Genomic DNA, 16724 nt, shown 5'->3' with positions numbered 1-16724 from the left:
CTTTGCCCTGAAACATGTGAATTTATCTCCCTTTACAAAGGAAAAAATGGTCTATTTCATGTAAATATGTATGTTCCCATTAATAAGCAGATATTTTCATTATGCTTATTTATTTAGAATGAAAAAAAAGGCAAAAAGCACCTGCCTGCAGTTCTAAATCTCTTTGCCATATATTGTAAGAGTCATTAAAGTTGTCATAACATGAACCACACAACTTAGCAAACAGGATATACTTGAAACAGCAATTATTCTGGGAAATTACAGAAATAAAACAGGTGAGTTGAAGTTCTATCCCAGTTTTAAGGCACTGTTTTGAAAGCTGGCAAGTGAATAAAATAATTTTTTCCCCTCAAAAAATTGTCACAAAAAAACTCCCAAGGGGAAAAACAAGGCTTCAAGAGAACAGTTTTTTCATTAAAAAAGATACTTTAACTACATTTTTCATACTGAAAATGGTGAGGGAGGCATGTCAGAAAGAATCTTCTCCATCAGCTTTTGAAAGAAATAAAGATTTTCCTTGCTTCTGTTTTTAACAATTCTCCAGCTGGAAAGCTGTGTGAAGTATGGGAAAACACTCCCCACATTCACACACTTTTACAAAGCAACTGAAGTGTTTTTCAGATGAAGCTCTTAAAGGCTGTAGAAAGACATCCCACCATTTTACCAATATGAGTGGTAAATAGTGAGACCTTTCTATTTTCTCTCTTTTTGTTTGTTTGTTATCCTTCTGCTTTCTCTAGCACAAAGCAGGATAGAAAGCAACACAGTACAGGGAGGCTTGGAAACTCAAAAAGCTTAAAAAATCCAAACCATACAAACAACCTCCAAAAAAATTCAGAAGAAAAAGCACCACCCCAAAATTGAAGTCAGTGCTTAGGTGAAGGTATTTATTATTTTTCCAGTAGAAAGTGCTGCTGGGAGGTGGGAAGTAGTCCCATTCCTCCACTGCTCTCTGTCACTCTACATCCCATAAGCACGTATTTGCAGTCCCAATCCACATTACTGCCCAAAACTTGGAGAGAGAGTTAGAGATCCACCCAGCATTTCTAAGCACATCAGCCTCTTTGATCTAAAATCCAGGACTTGGCACACTCACGTCCCACTTTGAAACTTTCACATGAATAGTTTGGGGCTCAAGGAGAGTGTATTTTACTATCCAAGCATGCATGGGGGAAGAAGTGAGGTACTGCAAGGATGTTGAGCTTTTTCTGTTAATCCTTTAGCAGGTGAATCCTACTGCTGTCTCCATTATTCAAAGGACTCAACAGTAGCCACACCTGACTGCTCTGGTCCCAGGTCTGACCTGGCAGCACAGCTCCAAGGTTTCTAAACCAAAAGGACCCAACAGTTCTTTGCACAAACCAGGCAGGAGACAAAGGGAACTGCTGAACTGAACTAGCCCAGCCCACAGCTGTCCAACTAAACAAGTAATCCTGAGAATTCTATAAAATATCATAGGACTCAGCTCCCAGCCAGGCTGCAAGGCACTACAGTAAATAGTCATTGCCTTTCTCAAGGCCCCCCTAACCACACAGTGAAAAAGAGAAGGAAGGATACCTTGGTAGGGCTGACAAAACCCAGGGTGCAAGGAAGGGCAAAGTGAGGAGCTGTGAGGTCTTGCAAAGTTTTGGTCTCTCCTTAAGTTTTTCTTCCAACTGCTGTAAAATGTTTGCTGGAGGGATGAGGAAGGGTAGGCTAGATAGCTCAAGCCACAAGCCCACTGGTGGGATAAAATGTGCAAGATAAAGTCGGGTTGAGCAATGAAAGTTAGAATCAGGAATCATAATTTTGAGCCCCATCCTTTAGGGGAAGAATGCTGTTAGAGCAGAACATACTCTGTTGCATCCCATATGACTACAAGCTTTTTGACTTTGGGCAAGACCCTCCGCTTCCCCGGGCCACTGTAAAGCTGAGCTTTATAGTGGTACTTGGCTGAACCCCCAGGATGAAGTGAGGCTGTGACACAAAAATCTACATTGCCTCAGTAGCACCACTGAATCCTCTGCCAAAAGGGAGGAAAATAGCTCTGTTGGCCAAGGAGCAAGTAAAACACCTTCCAGTACAGTCCAGTGGGATGAAATGCCTAGCATGGTCACATCCACAGGTCCTCCAATGACTTCATCAGGGTGCAAAAAAAGACATTATTTCCCAATTAAATCAGCAGAGGCAGCAAGATATTTACTCATCCTGGCCTTATATTAAAACATACAGGGAGAACCAACAGAGACAGAAATTACAAGATTCACAGAATTCACACAATGTCTGGGTTAGAAGAAACCTTCAAGATCATCGAGTCCAACCCATGCCCTAGCACCTCAACTAGATCGTGGCATCGAGTGCCATATCCAGTCTTTTTTTAAACACATCCAGGGACGGTGATTCCACCACCTCCCCAGGCAGTCCATTCCAGTACTTTATCACCCTTTCTGTAAAAAACTTCTTCCTAATATCAAACCTATATTTCCCTTGATGCAGCTTGAGACTGTGTCCTCTTGTTCTGTCAGTTGCTGCCTGGTGAAAGAGGTCAACCCCCACCTGACTACAACTACCCTGAGGAAGTTGTAGAGAGGGATAAGATCACCTCTGAGTCTCCTTTTCTCCAGGCTAAACAACCCCAGCTCCCTAAGTCGTGCCTCATAGGGCTTGTGTTCCAAGCCCCTCACCAGCCTCGTTGCCCTCCTCTGAATGCACTCAAGCACCTCAATGTCCTTCTTAAACTGAGGGGCCCAGAACTGGACACAGCACTCAAGGTGTGGCCTCACCAGCGCAGAGTACAGAGGAAGAATGACCTCCCTGCTCCTGCTGGCCACACTACTCTTGATACAGGCCAGGATGCCGTTGGCCTTCTTGGCCACCAGGGCACACTTGCTGGCTCATATTCAGCTGACTATCTACCAGTACCCCCAGGTCCCTTTCCGCCTGAACACTGTCCAGCCACACCGTCCACAGCCTATAACGTTGCAGGGGATTATTGTGGCCAAAATGCAGTACCTGGCACTTGGACTTATTAAACTTCATCCCATTGGACTCTGCCCATCCATCCAACCAATCCAGGTCTCTCTGCAGAGCCCTTCTTCCTTCCGGTAAATCGACACAAGCTCCCAGCTTAGTGTCATCTGCAAATTTACTAATGAAAGACTCAATTCCCCCATCCATGTCATCAATAAAAATATTGAACAGAATTGGTCCCAGTACAGAGCCCTGAGGGACACCACTGGTGACTGGCCCCAGCTGGATGCAGCACCGTTCACCACCACTCTCTGGGCCCGGCCATCCAGCCAGTTCTGAACCCAGCAGAGAGTGCTCCTGTCCAAGCCACATGCTGCCAGCTTTTCCAGGAGTATGCTGTGGGAGACAGTGTCAAAGGCCTTGCTGAAGTCCAAATAGACAACATCCACAGCCCTTCCTGCATCCACCAGGCAGGTGACCTGGTCATAAAAGGAGATCAGGTTAGTCAAACACGACCTACCCCTCCTAAACCCATGCTGGCTGGGTCTGATACCCTGGCCATCCTGTAAATTCTGTGTGATGATACTCAGTACAAGCTGTTCCATTACCTTACCAGGTACTGAGGACAGGCTAACTGGCCTATAGTTACCAGGGTCCTCCTTCCTACCCTTTTTGTAAATGGGCGTCACATTGGCCAGCTTCCAGTCATCTGGAACTTCACCAGTGAGCCAGGATTGTTGGTAAATGATGGAGAGTGGCTTCACAAGCTCATCTGCCAGCTCCCTCATCACCCTGGGATGGATCCCATCTGGTCCCATAGATTTATGAATATCCAAGCATCCCAGCAGATCTCTGACTGCCTGCTCCTGGATAACAGGGGGACCATTCTGTTCGCTGACACTATTAACCAACCCAAGAGGACAGTTGTCCTGAAGGCAAGCCATCTTTCCGCTAAAGACTAAGGCAAAGAAGGTATTAAGTACTTCTGCCTTCTCCTTATCTGCAGATACTAAGTTCCCTCCCTCATCCAATAAAGAACAAAGGTTGGTCTTACCCTTCCTTTTACCATTTATATATTTGTAAAAACATTTTTTATTATCCTTTATGGAAGCCGCCATCTTAAATTCAAGCTGAGCTTTAGCCTCCCTAATTATTTTCCTACATGCTCTAGCAGCCCTCTTAAATACTTCCTGAGAAACCTGACCGTCCTTCCAGAGATGATACATCATTTTTTTTATTCCTAAGTTCCTCCAATACCTCCTTGCCCACCCAGGCTGGATGTTTACCTCGCCGACTCATCTTTCGGCACACAGGAATAGTCTGTTCCTGTGACCTCAAGATCTTTGTTTTGAAGTATGCTCACCCTTCCTGAACTCCCTTGTTTTTAAGGGCTGCTTCCCATGGGACTCTCTGAATAAGTCTCCTAAACAGGCCTAAGTCTGCCCTCCGGAAGTCCAGTGCAAGAGTCTTATTAATGTTCCTATTGATATCACCAATTATTGAGAACTCTATTACTTCATGATCACTCTGCCCCAAGCGGCCTCCAACCACTATATCTCCCACCAGCCCTTCTCTATTAGCAAACAACAAGTCTAACATAGTCCCTCCCCTGGTAAGCTCACCCACCAGTTACAACAAAAAGTTGTCATCTGTACATTCTAAAAATTTCCTGGACTGCTTCCTATCTGCTGTATTAAGTTCCCAGCAGATGTCTGGCAGGTTGAAGTCACCTACAAGAACAAAGGCTGATCCTGAAATATTATCTAGTTGCTTATAAAATAAGTTGCCCACCTCTTCTTCCTGGTTGGGTGGATGGTAACAGACTCCCAGCAGGATGTCAGTCTTGTTGGCCTTCCCCTTAATTCTTACCCACAGGCATTCAACTTCATCTTCATTAGTTTCAATACCTATGGTGTCAAAAGCCTCCCTAATATAAAGGGCCACCCCTCCTCCTCTTTTCCCTTTCCTGTCTCTTCTGAAGAGCTTGTAACCATCCAATGCAGTGCTCCAACTATGTGAGTCATCCCACCACGTTTCAGTGACGGCAACTACATCACAGCTTCGCTGCTGCACCATGACCTCCAGCTCTTCTTGTTTGTTGCCCATGCTGCATGCATTGGTATACATGCACCTCAGCTGAGCTACTGATTTTACCCCTAACTCAGGCTTACTGCCCTTGGGCCTGCTTCCAGACTGTCCAGCTGCATCCCCTTCCCCCTTCAAACCTAGTTTAAAGCCCTGTCAATGAGGTCTGCCAGTTCATGAGCTAAAAACCTTCTGCCCCTAGCAGAGAGATGTATCCCATTTGGTTCCAGCAGGGCAGGTGACACCAAAGAGTGAATGAAAGCCTGGAGGTAGGTGGGAAAACCAGCCAGACTCTTCCAAGAGAAATTCAAGTGCTCTGCTGTATCCCAAGTCCTACTCTTCTGGCAGAAAACAGAAGTGTTCTTTTAGTGATGCTGTTGTGATAAGCTTTAATTATATGAGAATCTTACCACTAGTTACGCTACTGCTATGGTTTGCAAAGATTTCATTGTGCAGCAAGAGCAAGATACCCTACATAGTTTTTGTTTCTCTTGTGTTTCCTCTTTGTTCCTGGCATTCCTCTTGATGGACTAAGTAGAAAAATAAAAACATGACATCCCCTCATCCACAGGCTGTTAAACTGGAGCATAAACCTCAGCATATGAAGCTGCCTGGAGTTCCCTTATTTCCACTTAGACTGAAACCAGAGCAAGACCACTTCTGCTGCACTCTGCAACTTCCAGATCCCACATCATAGTAAAATCCAAAACAGAGCTGGAGAGAGAGAGAAACCCAGCCACACAATCCTGCAGCTGAGAACGAATACATGGAAGGCAAGTTATCAAATGTTATTCTATTTAATCAAATTGCTTCCACCTCACTTGCAGCCACATACTTTCTGCACCCAGCACAGTAGAGCCATGCTTTAGAAAAAGTAACTCAAGCCATCTTTGAAAGGTTTTCCATCCCTCAGTCTTCCCTTTTCTTGCCAAAAGTAAGCACAGATTTTCGGACAGGGAAGCTAAAATGCAGTGTTGCCTAGCAACAGCCTAGGGACTTTCCTAGGCAGCCTCTCCTCCTCCTCCCTCTGGAAACCTCCACAAGCCAACTACGAGATGCAGCAACTCATTAACTCCTATTTACACAGATACAAGGCAGAGCTGAAATAACATTTATTTGGCTACATGACTTGCAGTAGCCTAAAGCAGGGGAAACAGCCTATAAGAAAGGCGACATATTCAATTTAATAACCCTGGGATCATTCCTAACTACTACACCAATGTGAAAGTGCAGTTTTATTTCCTCAAGCTATTTTCTGGGAGTTATGACAATGAGCAGAGCAGAGATTTGTCAAAGGTCACAGAGGATATTAGTAGCAAAGCTGAGAATAAAAGCATAGGGTATGGTTTCTAAAACTTTCTTCCACCTGCAGAAAATGAAATGGAAGAAGGAGCAGTGTCCCCATTTCAATTACAAAGTCTTTCCTGCTGGTCTCTGACAGAACTGCTAGCATCAAAGCTGAAAAATACAGCTTGGGAACACTATTATTTGCATGAAGGGAAGTTTATTTCGCTATCTACTGTGACTTCTACTAAAAGGAGGAAACTACATGACTAAGGAAATGTTAAAGCCTTTTTGAGGACACAAGAGTTATGCCTTGCTCTAAAAGCAAAGCTAAATTGAAGCACTTCAGAGTTAACCCTCCAGAAAGCAGCAGAATCAGTTCAGCCCAAGAACCTACCCACCAATCTCACCACCTGCTCATAACCCAGAGACTCACTCAGTCCTGAGCCTGAATTCAAAAGAAAGTTGCAGGGACTGGAAATAACAGCAGCACATATTCATCGAATGAAATGTAATGAACCCCTGATCTGCCACACGTGTGGCTTTGCCGCACATCACTGCCACGTCAAAATATCCCCATTAGAGCAGAGATGAGCCACCAGCCCTGCTTCTCTTGGAGCACAGCTCTCCAGTCCAGCCTTGCTTCAGGAAATATCTCCAACTGCTTAAGCAGCACTGCTCCAAGTCCTCCAACACTGACTTGAGCAGTTCTGGACTAACCCAGAAGGAAATGGTGAATGCCTGCATTTGCTTATGCACAAAAGCTACCACAGAAGTGTTCTATACAAACTGCACCACCCAGATGACTGTAATATATATTAACAATTAAAATACAGGCATTCTTAATGCAAGATCACTCTAGGAATGCTGATATCCCCAAGATGAATGAATTTATGTCACACTGCTGCAACAGTTCAGAACTAAGTATTTAAAACTCTGTCAATGCACAGTTTAAAGACAGGCATCACAACTTAATTTTCAAATGTTTAAGAGTTTGAACAAACAAACCAGCATATAGTGCAAAATACTTTGCATTGATAGATATTAATAAACACTTTTCATCTTACATCTGCTTTTTACACACACATTTCTGGTTTTAGAATAGTTTCATTTTTGCTACCTCCACAAGACAGAACAACTCTCTTGTCCATTAGTCTTGCCAGAGGGGGGGGTGGTGTTCATTGCTAGTATTTATTTATTTTTATTATCTGATCATCGTTTTAAACGTAGGGGCCTGTCCAGAGTTGGATGCAGTTTAACTACTACTGGTTTTCTCAGACTAGTTTAGCCTATTTCTAGCAAAAGAGCACAGGAACTCTCAATTTCTCAACAAAACTCATCATTTAATGACAGACTTCATCAAATGTTACATACAGATATACAGATATATAGAGATATAATCAGCTTGTTACAATTTAAGAATGTTGCAGAGATTTTCACTTGCTTAATGAAAGAGATTTCAAAGTTTAAAAAAAAAACTGTATTCATTAACTGTGCTTTAATTTGACTCAAAGATCAGTCTTTCCAAAGAACATCAAGCAGGCAAGGAGTCTGCCTTTCTTTAGTTTTACTAATGACCCTTCACAGGAAAAGTGCACTTTAAAGGTATGGACATTTCTGTTTCTTGTTGACATCTTAAGGCTCTTGACAGGATACAAAGTTTAAGCAGTCCAGATTTTCAGAAAAAGCCTCCTCAGCTCCATAACCCCTGTTTTAATTCTCTGCTGTTAATCCTACTAGCCAGCTTCCCAGCTGTCCAGAGTCTTCCAGGAAGAAGAAGGCAGACCAAAAGACCAAACTTGAATGTCTAGCACAGAAACAGACCGATGATTTTGCTTGCTTTGCTCAGAAAAAAAAAAAATAAAAAAATAAAAAAAAAAAAAAAACTGAAAGAAGAAAGGCAGGGAGGCAGCCCCACGGCCCATTAAGCAGAGGACTGAAGAGGCCTCAACAAGAAAATCTTGGGACAGCGAGGTGAAGTGGATGCTGCTGCAGAGGCAATGCTTACATGGGAGCTCCAGCCCGACGCCAATCCCATTACACCTAGCCAGGGAAGCACTGCCCTATGGCCCTCCTCCCTGGGAAGGCATTTCAGAGCCAAGAGCCTGCCTCATGTCCTTTCCCAGCAGCCCTCAGAGGCAGGTTTGGGCCAGGAGGAACAGCCTTCCCCTGCAGCCAGCTGCTGCTGCAAGCCTGTCCTCTATCCCAGCACTGCTGGGGCGGGGAGAGCTGCAGAGGGTTAAGGCAGGGCAGGGCTTAAGCTGCAGCACAGTGGGCAGATGAGGTCAGGGTGCTGCACAAAGGCCATTGTGCAGCAAACTGGGGCTGCAGGCTTCTACTTGACTGGCTCCCACCTCCGTCCCACCGCGTGGCACCGGGACAGCACCGGGGCTGCAGGGGTGGGAGGCCCACAGCTTCTGCCCAGCGGAGAGGGAGGCACACGCAGGCAAACCAGAGGCAGCTTCATGCTGCAAATGAAGCAGAGCAGTCCAGCAAGGCCCCTTCTAGAAAACAGGCTGAATTAAAGGAGGGGGATCAGCTTCCCCCAAAGGCCAGCACAGCCCCAGTTCAGTAGCAAGGCTGAAGCTTTCAGTGTTTTCCCAACACAACAGCTCCGTGCACCTTCAGGCTTAAATACCACCCTCTGCTTTAGAGAAATCCTCCACCCAGGAGAGCAGTGCTTCATGCCCACATGGCAGGGCACGAGGCAGCAGGGCCATGGTTCCTGTCCTTTTGCCAACACAGTGATGAGTTTTCTACAAGGAGCAAAGCCAGGTCTGCTGTCCCAATGAGTTTAGGAGAATAATAGGGAAAAAAAAATTAAAGCTATTTTGTAGGTTGATTTTGGACTGGGTTTTTTAATTCCTTGGCACTGAGAAGTGTTGCTAAGACATGGGCATCACCTCTTAGCCCTGGAGTACAAAAACTGTACAGAAAAAACAGTAAGTCACAGGCTCCTCCTTACTGCTTTTAAGCTGAAGCAACTCCAGCTGACACCAACCCCCATCCAGGCTCAGGCTCCCAGGCACACATGACTGAAATTGGCAGACAAACCAGGGGGCCAAGCTTTCCTAGCAAGCACCTGAGGGTACTCTGCATTTGCATCACCAGGGATGCCCTTGCCAGAGGATCATCTGCTGTCTGGGCCCAGGGGTGCAAAGCCACTATCCAGTGCACCCACATACCAGACACAGACACAAGCTCCCTGCCCAGCCCCTGAAGCAGCACAGCAACAGAAAGGCTATAGTTCAGCCATAGCTTTAAATTGCAATTATCATTAGTCACAGTCTCCAGACTTCCCCATCAGAAGTTAAACAGCCTACAGCATTTTAAAATACAGGCCAACTCAAATGGTTTGGGCAACAGTCCCCTCCTACAAAAAAAACCCCAGCATCCAAACACTAAGCTGTGGTGATAGCGTGGAACATCCTGAAAAGCCTCTTAACTCTTTTGAAAGTAATTTCTAGTTAATATTCAGGTGAATAAGTTAATATTCAGGTGAATTCAGTAAATTCATAGTTTTGCCACATTTATCCTCAGTCCACCTGAAGCTCCTTCAAAAAATCAACACACTTGGTCTCTTAACATTGTCATAAAGAGCTTCCATCTCCACCAAGATGGGAGTCCCAGTTATCCAGGCAGCACCTCTGCCAGCAAGGGCCAAAAATCCACAGCCTTCATATAGTGCAAACACTGACAACTTAGTGTATCTGGAGGAGGCAGCAGAGGAAATGCTGATTATTAAGTGAACACTGAGAACAAATTCAAATTTTTAAAAAAAGCCAGGCAAGGCCTTACAAAAAAAAAAAAAAAAAAAAAGATGTATTGCAAGGACTTGCACTCAGCAAACAGTGGACCATGAAAACCAAAACAAAATAATTCCAACATGGTTATCATTAATCACCTCATTTTGTGCACTACTGGGAAGAGCTCAGCTATCACTGCTGAAGAGAAATGGGTGAGAGCCTACAGCAAATACAAACTGGCAGAACAGCAAGTCAGTCTCACCAGTAACTGCTCTCTAAATAAGCACAGCCCAGTTGCACTGCAGTCCACAAAGGCGATGTGCAAGTGATCACTGCAGAGTGGAACCAGGCTCCTGGGCCTGGTCAATACCTGCTACAGAAGAGAGTGAGCTGAAGTCTGGCCAGCAAGGTCTGCCACTTGGCAGAACTTCTGAATCCCCACTATTCCCAAGGCCCAGAGAACAGATTAAATTATTCAAATTACAGGCTGCTTTTTGAAGTTTTCCCTGCATATCACACAAGAGCCACAGCTAACGTAAACACAGCTACCTACTCACACAGTTGTGGTCTAAGCAAACACACTGTCTGCCTGTCTGTAAGTGACTCTGGTTTTCTATTGCCTCTCTGTCTCCTTTGTGGCACACAGTTTCCAGATATACTCTGGACCTGAACAGAAGCCCTGTTCCTTTAGGAACAGATAAAATGGGCTATATTTTCCCTGGCACTTTACGACTAGCCTTTTGATTGGAATTTGAGGATGGAGGAAGTGAACACTCTCCATGGAGCATCTCTGGCTTAGCAGCCACTTTCCCTGCTGGTCTGGCAGAGTCTTGAGTCTGCTGATCTGCAGGGTACATCAGATGGTTCATCTATTCACTCCATGCCAACCCCAAATCCCTCACTGAGTTTTCTTTGAGGCCTGGAAAAAAACCCAAAGCTCCATTTGTGCAGGAAATAGACCTGACCAAAAACTCCAGCACCTGTGGAGTAACAAAAATGTAAAGAAAGGACAGGATTCATTAATTCCCTATCACTCATCTGCACATGCCAAAGCTACTGAAGTTCAAATGTCAGGCTTGCCCCTCCTGCTCACTAGAGTCTGTGAAAGGAGGAGGAGTGCAAAGGGACTTAGGGGGTCCAGTTTCACAGCTGGCAGGCATGGTAGCAGCTCCTGAGAAAAAGCTTACAAAGCTTTTAATTCAGGGCGGCCAACATGACTGTTTCCTCCCTTCCTTCCTGGCCTTCCCTCCAAACAGGGAATGTTCAATCTAGTCTAACACATCATCTGATGTCTTTATAGTTTATCTCACTTCTAACTGAGGCCTTGGCTGGGACATGACTCCAAAGCCCTCCCTCCCCCCAGACTTTTCAGACAAAGCTAAGCAGAAGGCACACTGCCTCCTGCAGCTTTATCCCATTCCCCTCATCACTGCTGCTGCAGCACATGGGAGATGGCAGTACTAGGGGCTTGAAACAAGCAGCCCCAGACTCTTCCACCCTTTGCTGTTTAAACACTGTCCCCAAGTGCCCCAAGAAGGGGTTAAGATATCAGCACAAGTCAGGCAATACTGTAAACACAGTTCCCCTTTAAGCAGGGAGATACAGAGAGCTCTGAAAATCACACAGCTGTATACCCTGGGAAAGAAGAAAAAAAAACACTAAAATAACTGAAAGGTACCAACTCTTATCAGCTGTGACATTACAGGGACATGGAGAGGAAGAGAATCCACAGATAGCTGCTCCAAACCCAGAGGATACAGGTATAAAAGTGTGTGCCTTTACGCTATCCTTGGGTAACTGAAAAAACTACAAGACATTCCAAATGCTCTCTGCACGTCACAGGCCCTCTTGCACACCAGCCACAAAGTGAACAGCCAAGCATACAGAACACCAGATTTCCAGAAGAGACTGCATGCTCACACAGGTTTGCCACATGAAAGAATAGATGTGTGTGTGGATGGCAAAAGGAAAAAGTAGGCTAAAACAACCAGCTCAGAATGGTTTCAATTATAGATTTTTAAGCAAATTTCTTCCTGGTTTTGACACGACTAGAACATTTTAGATGTTCATATGAAGTATTTATGTTTAGAAGTAAAAATTCTTGGACTTAAATGCTTGTTTGTCAGTCCAAAACCCTGCCCTAAATTTAGCACAAGGAACTTTTCAGGAGGTATAAAACCCACACTAAATCTACCTAATCCACCACAGAAAATATCCAGTGGAGATCAGTGGGTTTTTTCTGAGGAGATCCTGGAATATGTACATTTTCATGAGATTTTTAGCCAGAGGATTTGTCTTAGTAGAGCTTCTCAAAAATAGGGCAACATGAGATATAGTCTTTGTACTAAATGAAGAAATGATTTGTCACTGGCCTGGATCTTCACAATAGGAACCTCAGAAGGTGGCTCTGAATTGCCTCCCATGCTCTCCAGCTGAGTGCAAAGGACAATAGCCTGTGGGAACCCTTGCCTTGGGTTCATCTGGTGCTGCTGGGAGCACTCACAAGTGGAACTTTAAGCAGAAAACACATAAGGTCACATCTTCAGGTGAGAACTTGGATTCATGGAGAGCAGGGAAACTTTGAAAAAGCCAAATGCAGACTGACTATATAAACAGCTTTGGAAAGCTAAAACAAGCCTGTCTTACAGAAGCAAACATTCCAAGCCATGGCGCTTGCTCAGGCTCTGAACACAGGGCAACAGAGTTCCTCTTCTTCTTGCAAGACACGCACATGTATCATGTTTGCACTGCCCTGCAAAATATTTGAGCATATTCTCCTTTCACATGACTATGCTTGTTTGGGAAATCTCATGTGTTTACATGAGCACATGAAAATAAACATATACTACATTAGAAATTGGAGACCAGAAGATGATTAACAAACCTGAGTGTCTTGGTTTGAAAAGACAGGAGTCTGTGAAGGAAGGCAAGAGTCTCTTGTGAAATGGAAAAGGTAAACCCCCTCCCTACGAATTACCACAATTTCAAAATAAAAAGGCTCTCAGGCAAAGATATGGGAATGGGAATAACAGTTCTTTACTAGGAAAAAAAAAATGTAATTTGTACAAACAAAACTACGGATAGAGTCAGAAACCTGACACCTTGAGGAGTCAGGGTGTTGGTGATAGTCCAGTGAAATGGTGGCTGCTCGTCCTAGAGTGGCAGATGAAATGCAGCTGAAGCGGTGGTCCTGTAGAAGGGTGTAGTTTTCTCTGAAGGTCTGGTGATAGAGTAGATGAGCCTGGTCTTCCTCTGGGAATCCAGCAGAGAAGAAGCTGCTCCTTTAGGAATCCAGCGAAGAGGCTGTTCTGATGTCCCAAAAAATGCTGATTTTATGCAGGTAGGGATGCTTGGCTCCTCCCTCTGGGTGGAGCATCTCACAATGGGATGATGTAACTTTATCAGTCATGCAGTGAGTTGTTCAATAGCCTATTAGCAGAAGATATCTCCCCGGAGGGAGACATTGGAAGAGATAAGAAAACAGCCCAATGTAACAGAAGATACCTGTCCCACCTCCAACAGATGGCAAATAGAATATATGCTTATCTTACAAGCCAGGACACTGAGATACCATTTTTGCCTACAAATAGACATCCATGAGATGGGAGTAGTACAACACTTATCACCACAGAGAGAAATGATGACATAATCCAACTGTTCCCACATTCCCCATCCAATCACCTACTCATCCCCCTGCTCCTCCTCCCCACTGAACCTCACTTACACATTAGTGACAAGGGAACATGCTGAAGCAGCTAGGCAGCTAATAGGATAAAGTCCTCTTACTCCAGGGAGCTAATCCATTTATGCAGGACATAACTAATGACTGCACTTGGAGATCACTCTCCCATGCCCACATGGAGCAGGGCCTGCCCTCATGTGCCTCGCAGCACAACACTGCAAAACACGCAGGGTCTTGCTCACGTGGTGCTTGAGTGTTGAAACTCAGAACTTGTGATGGGGTTTGACCTACCAACTGTGAAAGGACTAGGCCTGTACCCATGTGAACGGCTTGCAAATATTCCAGAGGAGCCAGTATCTCCTGCCTGGTGCACTGTCCTTCCTCTTAAGTAGACATAAGATTCCCTTCAGCACTGCTGATCAGCACTTGCAGATTCTGATACCATTTTGCATCCCTTTGTTCACATCCTCACAGATGCGCATGGCTTGCGATGATGTAAAGATGGTCCAGGGAACCATCCCCAGTGCAAGAAACGAAACAACCAATTCAAGCAATCATTGTTTCTCCCTGGACACTCCAATGAGCTGAGTGAGCTTCAGCATCTCTACTTGTCCATGGATACCAGCACAGAATACACATTACACCTACCAACATTTTGAAACTCCCCTATGTGAGGGCAGTGAGGCACCATTGGAGTTGGAAGCAGATCATTGCCCTTCTAAACAGGTGTTAACAGAGCACAGCAACACTCTGAGCTCTGCATGAAGTATTTGGTGGAGAACTGCTGCCCTCAAGCATGTCACTCCATTGTCTGCATCAAGATCCACCTTCCAAGTATTTGGAAATAAGCCATCAACTCAACAGCTTGCAAGATCATATTAGAGCCTCTATAACACATGTCAGTGTTCATAACACGTGCATCAGTTTTAATGCACAAATCATATCAGTGTTTCCTTCTTTCAGCTCAGGATTTCAACCCATCTCACGCTTACAAAACAGTCATGCTCTAGGACCAAGAGAGCTCTTTCACTCACATGCTGCAGAAAGGCAACAGTACAGATTAACACATTAAAAAGTGACCAGAATGTCTCAAGGCCAAGTTCATTAGGATCCTCTGTACAGAGAAAGGTTGGTAACAGAAGCAAAAGTTTCCATCCGTTTATATGAATAGTGTGGAGGGTGTTTTGAATTATTTGGATGCTTGCATCCAGAAAGCAAATGAACCAGTGCCTTAGCTCAGTACAGAATTTTATGCAGTGGACTGAGCAACATAGGCAAGTTTCAAAGTTGCAGAAGTAGCAACAGCTGCTTTCTACCTCTAACCCTACCAGCAGCCCCATCATGAGATAGCAATCTGGCTTTTTTTCAGCTTCTTGTGGTTTTACCATTTCACTCAGCTCTAGAGAGTCCATAGGCTGTTTAGCACAACTGCCCATAGTAAGAGTCTGCAAAATGCAAACAGGACAAAGTACCACAGCAAAAATGCCTTTCACACTTCTTGTAGCAGTAAGGGTTGAATAGAACATTGGTGTACTATGAAAGAAAAGAGACAAGAATGTTAGCATACTTGTACTATAAGTGTTTCTGCTTAGAAAATATTTTCCAAGAGCACAACTTTCAGTGCTCATAATTGCACTAAATCCGCTAACAATAGTTTGAAACTAATCGTATTGGTTATGTTATTCAGAGGAAAACAAGAAATTATATTAAGTTGAAAATTAGTTAAGAACTTGACTAGACAGCACACCAAATTCAGTGCTACAATGAAAATAAACATACCATGAACTCGCTGTGCTATTTCCACCAGAGCTCTGAACAAAGCACGGCTACTTAAAGACTCGCTTTAAAGTATGATCAATATACAGTCTTATAATCCAGCCAGGTACACCATGTTCTTGTGTGAGGTCTGTCTGTCTTTCCAGCACATACAGCAAACAATAGCAGTAACAAAATTTCCTGAACAAACTCAGGGCATTCCCTGACCTATGGTGGTTCTCCCAGCTGCAAACCACATCACCTGAAACATAACAGGGAACAGGTTTACAGAAGTGAGAAAAATCAGACAACTGATTAGCTCTATTTTAGAGATATTTCTACCTATATTAGGAATTACACATACCAACTAGATTTGAAATTTGGAAATTTTTTTTAAACTGTTTCTTCATCATAATATGCCCACATACCATCATGGCAGAGCCTCTAAGATTTTTTGACAAGCCTCTGACATCACAGGCAAGATAGGGAGTTTCTAAAGCCTCCACAGGTAGACAAATTTTTATTTTGTTTATGCTGTCAAAAAGAGCATGCTTACAGTAAGACTGCAAAGTAACTTGCAAAGCATTGTAGGGTTTTATCCTTTGTACAGCAAATCAACCTGTTTTTTCCATAATCAAACATGTGAAGGTGAAATTATAGCTCGCAAATATATGCCAGGATTTTAAAGCACAAGCATGTTTTTGAATTTAAAATACAGTCCTCCCTAGTACAGACATGACCACAGACTTCATTTACATTAAATTCCTAACACTCTAGACAAAGCTCAGTTTTACAAATTCATTCCTATGAAAACTGCTTTGCATAAGCAGTTGAAGTCCAGCAGGAAACCAAAAAGGTTGTTTGCAATGAGGAAAACCAGCAAGTTTCATAGGGTTTCTCGTGTCTTCATTTGTGTTTTATTTTCAATTTACCTGTGGACCCCAGGACACCTATGTTTTCGAAATCTTTAATTTAGAAAAAGCATTGTTACATGTTTTTTTATCTTGAAGAGGGAGGGTTTGTCTCTCCCTTATTGGTCATCATTTCTTCAAAACAAATTGCAGCTCAATGAGAAGCGTATCTGAACTCACAGCTCTGGAAAAGGGTAGGGAGTTTTAAAAGGGAATCTGCTCTGGTTTAACTCAGTCTCCATCTACATGAGAAGTAGATGCCTCTATTGAGTGCCTCTCCCTGTGAGATGAGCTCTGGACCAATGCCCAAAA

General features: G+C 44.0%; 1 protein-coding gene across 4 annotated transcripts in view; it reads right to left on the bottom strand.

The window, feature by feature from the left end:
• The window catches only part of LOC137471323 (uncharacterized), a 65748-nt gene that overhangs the window by 16399 nt on the left and 32625 nt on the right, over positions 1-16724 (bottom strand). The gene's annotated exons all lie outside the window — the stretch shown is intronic.

This window comes from Anomalospiza imberbis, chromosome 3 (genome assembly GCF_031753505.1).
Source record: "Anomalospiza imberbis isolate Cuckoo-Finch-1a 21T00152 chromosome 3, ASM3175350v1, whole genome shotgun sequence".
NCBI lineage: Eukaryota > Metazoa > Chordata > Aves > Passeriformes > Viduidae > Anomalospiza > Anomalospiza imberbis.
Note: the sequence above shows the minus strand (reverse complement) of the source record. Positions and strands in the feature narration are given on the sequence as shown.